This window comes from Pongo abelii, chromosome 6 (assembly GCF_028885655.2).
Source record: "Pongo abelii isolate AG06213 chromosome 6, NHGRI_mPonAbe1-v2.0_pri, whole genome shotgun sequence".
In the NCBI taxonomy this organism is placed as follows: Eukaryota; Metazoa; Chordata; class Mammalia; order Primates; family Hominidae; genus Pongo; species Pongo abelii.
The window spans coordinates 72,504,761-72,512,498 of NC_071991.2; the positions used below are offsets into that span (position 1 = coordinate 72,504,761).

General features: G+C 39.0%; 1 non-coding gene across 1 annotated transcript; it reads left to right on the top strand.

Annotated features, from left to right (window-relative positions):
- The first annotated feature begins 7,026 nt into the window (after nucleotides 1-7,026).
- On the top strand, nucleotides 7,027-7,159 carry LOC112134479 (small nucleolar RNA SNORA64/SNORA10 family). Its single transcript, XR_002915901.1, has one exon. It is a non-coding gene; the product is annotated as a small nucleolar RNA SNORA64/SNORA10 family (small nucleolar RNA).
- The last annotated feature ends 579 nt before the right edge of the window (nucleotides 7,160-7,738 follow it).

A 7,738-nucleotide genomic window follows, 5' to 3' on the forward strand; every position in this document is an offset into this window, starting at 1 on the left:
CTGAAAATAATTACAAGGAAACATTAGAAAAACCCAAATTCAGGGACAGTTTCCAAAACAACTGACCTATAATTTTCAAATATGACATGGCCATGAAAGGAAGGAAGAAGAAACTGTTCCAATATGAGACAACAATATACCATATTAATTCTGGACTACATCCCTTTACCATAAAGGACATTATTAAAACAACTGGCCAACCCTGGATGAGGTCTCTGCATGAAGGGTATACATACCTTTTTTTGTATGATTCTTCCAACTTTTCTTCAAATTTCAAATTGTTCCAAAATTGAAAGTGGAAAAAAAAAAAAGTTTAAAGTGCTAGTCCTTGACTCTGACTTGGATGATTAAATATCCTAATAGTCAATTTCATATAAAAAATAACTTGATACATTTGTATAACTAAGTTCAAACATTGTGAACACACAGTAAGTGGTGACTCACAAAATGCCTCACCAGTGAATTACCAGTAATATTGTTAGTAGTACTTAACATTCATGTAGCACCCACATTGTTGTACATAATACAGCAAAGTAATGGCACCCTCAAGGAGCTGCTTTTCTAAGAAACAAAAGCTAGTGTGTGTATGCGTGTGTGTGTGTGCATTTGTGTGTATATATATATATTTATGCATATATCCAAATACAATGTTTTCAAAGAAATGTAGATCATGGGTCAGATGTCACAAAGACAGTTGACTCAGACTATTCCTCTCCCTTTTATTTCAGGTTTAAGGAGGCACAAATCCAGGTGTTCCCACATTACCAAATTACTACTCTGTAGTTTGAAAGGAATGACAATGACATCCTGTTTGTGGTCATGGCTAATTTAGTATACACTGCACCTGTAAAACTCCAGGCCATCAACATTTCAGGAAGGCTATGTAATCAAAGTGGTGACACTTATTACTTAGAATTATTGGTGACTTCCAGAGTACAGCACAAGCCCTCTCTCCACCTGACTTTCAATTACATCAGAGGGTCAGAAGAGTCCAATAAAGGCAGAACCTGAAGATGTCTGTGGCTGCCTGCTGCTCCTCCTGCAAATCAGAGCTCCCTGAACATTCCTCTCTGTAGCCAAGAGGCAAAATTTTAGTTCTGCCTCCTGAAAAATCTCTTTGATCCTCTCACATTTACTTACACCAAAATCCAACCTTCCCTCTTCCAACAGAGTTTTAACATTTGCTTATCCATTTCTGTCAATTATTATACAGACCACAGACTGTCATATACAGAATTGGTACAGATACAAAAAATATCATATGGGGAGTGAGCATTAGCTCATACAAACTTCTGAAGAATTACTGAAAATGACATTACTTGACAGAATGTCAGAAATTTTATATGTGTTCTGTACAAACCTCATAATAATTGAGTACCTCAGACAAAATTTTATTGGTAATCTAATAATAAGAATAATATTGGATGATTACTAAGGGTAGGGCAAGATTCTAACTACTTAACATATATTGATTCTTGTAATCCTCATAACAACTCCAAAGGGGTATATTATTGTTATCCCATTTAATAGTCGAGAATAGCATGGCTCAGAGATGCTAAATAACCTGTCCAAAGTTATATAGCTGATAAATGGCAAAACCAGCATTTTTACCCAAGCAGCCTAGTTCCAGAACCCAGGTCTTAATAATATCACACTTTCTCTCTCTTCAAGAGCTCTTACATGTCATCCCATCACACTTTTAGTCTAACTTTTTCTATTCTATCCATCGGGTCTGAAATCACAGCATTTCAAACTTAAGAAATTAAAAATAATCACTCCAAGATACATAGGTGATTCATTATATTCCAAAATATGTTAGCTAGATAAAAATGATATCAAGAAGGCTGGGCACAGTGACTCACGCCTGTAATCCCAGCAAGTTGGGAGGCCGAGGTGGGAAGATTGCTTAAGTCCAGGAGCTTGAGACTAACCTGGGCAACAGTGAGACCCTCGTCTCTACAAAAAATACAAAATTAGCCAGGCACAGTGGTGTGGGCCTGTAGTCCCAGCTACTCAGGAGGCTGAGGCAGAAGGATCACTTGAGCCCAGGAGGTCAAGGCTGCAGTGAGTGGTGATCATGCCAATGCACTCCAGCCTGGGTGACACAGCGAGACCCTGTCTCAAAACAAAATTAAAAATTTTTTAAAAATCACCTGCAAATCATATCAAGAATTTAAAGTATACCTGAAATGGAAATTGACAATTTAATCTGATAAGTATAAATGGCAGATACTGAGGCTTAGATTAATGGGAAGAATATCAATAGCAATTTTATTCAAAACAAAAAACCCACCAAAGGCTCTGCTTCTCCTCACTCCCAATCCATGTCCATGCTTGTAGGGATACATGTATCTTCATCTCTGGAGAAATCAGTGCTTGAAATACTCAATGTTTCTAAAAACACTCAGAAATGATAACTATTGTAGTACCTAGTAAAGACTAAATTAAAGACTCTGTATACAACTACTATGGAAAACAGTTTGGATGTTCCCCAAACTAAAAATAGAACTACCATATGATCTAGCAATCCCACTGCTGGGGATATCAGCACATTGAAGGAAATCAGTATATCGAAGGCATATCTGCACTCCCATGTTTGCTGCTGCACTGTTTACAAGAGCAAAAATTTGGAAGCAATCTAAGTGTACATCAACAGACAAATGTATAAAGAAAATGTGTACATATACAAAATGGAGTACCTCAGCTATAAAAAAGAATGAGATTGGCCGGGCGTAGTGGCTCACACCTGTAATCCCAGCACTTTGGGAGGCCGAGGTGGGCAGATCACCTGAGGTCAGGAGTTTGAGACCAGCATGACCAAGATAGTGAAACCCTGTCTCTACTAAAAATACAAAAATTAGCCAGGCATGGTGGTGGGCGCCTGTAATCCCAGCTACTTGGGAGGCTGAGGCAGGAGAATTGCTTGTACTCAAAAGGCGGAGGTTGCAGTGAGCCAAAATCATGCCATTGCACTCCAGCCTGGGTGACAACAGTGGAAAAAAAAAGAGAGATTTTTGTCATTTGCAACAACGTGGATGGAATTGGAAGTCATGTTAAATGAAATAAGTCAGACACAGGAAGACAAACTTCATATGTCTGCACTTATTTGTGGGAGCTAAAAATCAAAACAATTGAACCCATGGAGCTAGAGAGTAGAAGGATGGTTACCAAAGGATGAGAAGGGTAGTGGAGGGGTGGAGAGGAATGGAGATGGTTAATGGGTACAAAATAAAAATAGATACAAAGAATGAATAAGACCTAGTATTTGATAGCACAACAGGGTCACTGTAGTAAATAATAACTTAATTGTACATTTTAAAATAGCTAAAAGAGTATAATTGGATTGTTTGTAACACAAAGGATAAATGCTTAAGGGTATAGATATCCTGTTTTCCATGATGTGATTATAATGCACTACATGTCTGTATCAGGGCATCTCATGTACTCCCATTAGTATATACACCTACTATGTACCCACAACAGTTTTTTAAAAAAAGAATCTGTAGTTTGGAAAAAAAGTCTCTGATCTTTTAAAAATATATATTGATCAATGAATAGGGAATTACAAAGCACTAAATTATACCTTCTACCCTCTTTTTAAAATTATAATATGATTATATATATGAAATCAATGTAAATGTTTATGTATAAATAGAAAGGATACATATTCTAGAATTTCATATTCTAGAATAGTATAAATAATGATACAGGCTAGTGTCAAACGTCTCTGAAAAGATAGTTGGAAACAAAACTGAAATGAATGTAGTAGCATAGGGATCAGCTGTGTTTTACTTCATGTTCTTTGTTTGGAAAGAAATTAGTTCTTTCTGGAACCTTGGTCTATATTGAGTCATGCTGGGGCTTTTCTTGGCTCAAGGCTTCACTTTTTATTATTATCTGTTAGCAACCACATCTGGAAAGATTGCCTTTTTTTTCACCCCTAACATGGTAGCTTTTTGTAGTTTCCTCGTGCATTACAGACCTATTATAGAAGAATCATGGAACTAATATATGGGTGAAAGAAAGAATATGCATTTTCTCATGCTGTTTTGGCTAAATATCTCTGTAGTCTTTTTTACCCATATCCAGGACTTTTTTTTTTTTTTTTTTTTTTGGAGACAGTGTCTTGTTCCATGGCCCAGGCTGGAGTGCAGTGGCACAATGGCACAATCTTGGCTCATTGTAACCTCCGCCTCCAGGACTCAAGCAATTCTCCTGCCTCAGCCTCCCAGCTAATTTTTATATTTTTAGTAGAGATGGAGTTTCGCCATGTTGGCCAGGCTGGTCTGAAACTCCTGACCCCAGGTGACCCACTCGCCTCAGCCTCCCAAATTGCTGGGATTACAGGCCTGTGCCACCATGCCCGGCCCGGGACTTTTTATTTATGGGATTTTAAAGCCCTGAATCTCTAATTGAAAAAAAGAAAATACAGGAAAAAAAAAAAAAAAAACCCAGATGTTCATAGAGAATGGTTTCCTCCTGGATGGCCTCATTCCCAGTATGGTTTCTGCCATTCTGAAAGCACCAGTCACTTGGTTCGAAAACTCTTTACTCAACTTCAGCTCAAGCAACTTTGACATCAATGAGCACAAACGATAAAAGTTCTAACTTTTTATTATTACTTAAATTTTAAGTATTTTTTAGCAGCAAAAGAATATAAATGCTGCTTCATTTAAAGAAAATATAATTTGAATGCATATCTACAATATGAAATAATTGATATGTTCTAAAATTAAAGAGACCTAGATTCAACAGGTAGCTCTGACTTAACTGTGTAACTTTCAGCAAGTTAATTAATTACCTTAAGTTGATTTGCTTTTCTGTGCGACTAATAGTGCTACTTTAAAAATCCCATTGCTTTTTCTTTTTTGAGACAGTCTCTCTCAGTTGCCCAAGCTGGTGGTAGTGGCATGATCTTAGCTCACTGCAACCTTTGCCTCACCCATTCAAGCAAATCTCATGCCTCAGCCACCCAAATACCTGGAATTACAGGTGTGCATCATCACAGCCAACTATTTTTAGTAGAGATGGAGTTTCTCCATGTTGCCCAGGCTGCTCTCGAACTCCTGACTTCAAGTGGTCCGCCTGCCTTGTCCTCCTAAAATGCTGAGATTACAAGCATGAGTCACCACACCTGGACTTCATAGCTATTTTAATTTGCAAATCCAGACATAAAAGAAATCAAATCTCTGGATAAAGAATCTAACATTGATATGTTAGATGGCTTTCAGGAGACCAAGAAAGTGAGATAAAAACAATAATCTGGCTGGGCGTGGTGGCTCATGCCTGTAATCCCAGCACTTTGGGAGGCCAAGGCAGGCTGATCACAAGGTCAGGAATTCAAGACCAGCCTAACCAACATGGTGAAACCCCACCTGTACTAAAAATACAAAAATTAGCTGAGCATTGTGGTGCACACCTGTAATCCCAGCTACTCAGGAGGCTGAGGCAGGAGAATTGCTGGAACCTGGGAGGTGGAGGCTGCAGTGAGCCGAGATCATGCTACTGCCCTTCAGCCTGGGTGACAGAGCGAGACTCAGTCTCAAAAACAAAAAACCAAAAAACAATAATCCAAGTTAGTGACTTAGACAGAGTTTAGACCAGGATGATAACAACAGAAATGGAGGTAAAAGAAAGCTTTGGGGACATTTTAAGGAAAGATATGACAAAACAACTAATTAAGTTCATTTTAAAATGGAAATCAGGTTATGTCAATTCTTTACTTAAAACTTTTTAGTATCTTCCTATTGTTTTTAGGATAAAATTTATTTTTTACTGTTTCAGAACAATCTTCCAGCTGAGAGAACTGAAAAAACTAGACAATTTTTGTTTTTTAACTGTTTGAAGGCATCCGAGAGCTACAAAGACAGTGAAAATGTGGGGGAAAGATCTGAAATAAATCAAACCCAGAGAGATGATCTAACTCAACCCTTGCTGCCAGTAACAAAAGTAAAATCTCTCTGGGGAAAGATAACACCCTATTGAGCCTCAAATCATAACTAAAATCCTACTGAGCCTCAAATCATAACTAAAATTTTTATTTACAATGTTTGGCAGTCAATCAGATAAAAAGAAGAAATGTAAAAGGGCAAAAGTTGATTAAAATAAGAGAGAGACCCATAGATACCTAGATGTTGATGTTATCTGACAGGTGCTTCAAGCCGTGTATTCAAGAAGCTCTACAAAGCTCTAACAAAAGAGTACAAAGAAAACCATCCCTAGACACACAGTGCCACCGCAAAAGCTAAAAACAAAGAAAAATCTTATAAGCAACCAGAGAATAAAAGACATACTACCTTCACAAGAGCAAAAATTAGACCAACAGCTGACTTCCCAACAAAAACAATGGAAACAAGAAGAAAATAGAATGACATGTGTGATATTATGAGATATATATAAATAGATATTATAGTATCTATATATGTGGGCTTTTGTCCATAGTTCCTGGCTTATAACTCCCATATCCCTTGTTACAGTCTTTAGTTATAATGTTGGGGCACTTAAAACCTCAGATAACAGGCCTCAGAAAACAGAATCTCTCTTTCTTACCTCCTGCCTCCTTTCATCTGCTCCTTCTCTTCCAAAGTCAGAAATCTTCCCTGTCTTTCTTACAGCTGGATATAAAGAAATTCTCTGACTTATGTGATTGTAAGTCATAAGACACCCATTTCAGAAGAGGTCCTGCCCCATTCCTGGGAGGAAAGAATGCAGCAGAGAAAGGACAAAAAGAATCTGAACAGATAGACCTTGCTGGGTTTCCCCACTCAGCCTGTTAGTATTAGATCATACGTTTTGTGTCTAATCACATTTCTACACAGCTGTCGATTATGCCTATCCAATGAAGCCTCTGTAAACGACACAAGAAGACTGGGTTTCAAGAGCTTCTGGATAGCTGAACACATTGGAGGCTCCTGGAGGCTGGTGGTCAGGGAGGGCATGGACACCCTGACCCTCTTCCCCTATACCTTGCCCTGTGAATTTCTTCACCTACATCCTTTGTAATATCCTTTGTAATAAACTAGTATAACTCTTCTTGGCTGTCTATAGTTACACCTGGCTTCACTTGTGTGACTTTTGCAATGGGAAGAGAGAGAGAAGGTCCCCTTGGTACCTCAGCTCGGCCTTATGGTGGCCTCTTTCCTTGAAGGGTGCAGCAAAAGCAGGAGGAAAAAAAAAGCAAGGAAATAAACTTATAAACATATATTCAGTTTCCCTGAATTCTGTGAGTCACTCTAGCAAATTAATCAAACCCAAAGAGAGGGTGTGGAAACTCCACATTGAAGCTGATAGGTCAGAAGTTCCACAGGCCCAGACTTGTGACTGATGAGGGTCAGGGGTGGTCTTGGGCACTAAGCCCTCAACCTGTGTGGTTTTTTTTTCTTTTTGAGACAGAGTTTCACTCTTGTCACCCAGGCTGGGGTGCCATGGTGCATCTTGGCTCATGGCAACCTCCGCCTCCCATGTTCAAGTAATTCTCCTGCCTCGGCCTCCTAAGTAGCTGGGACTATGGGCGCCTGCCACCACGCCCAGCTAATTTTTGTATTTTTAGTAGAGATGCGGTTTCACCACATTGGCCAGGCTGGTCTTGAACCCCTGACCTCAGGTGATCTGCCTGCCTCAGCCTCCCAAAGTCCTGGGATTACAGGTGTGAGCCACCACACCTGGCTTCAACCTGTGGTCTTATGTGCAGGAAAACAGTGTGAGAATTGACTTGAATTGGAGGACACCTAGGTGGTTT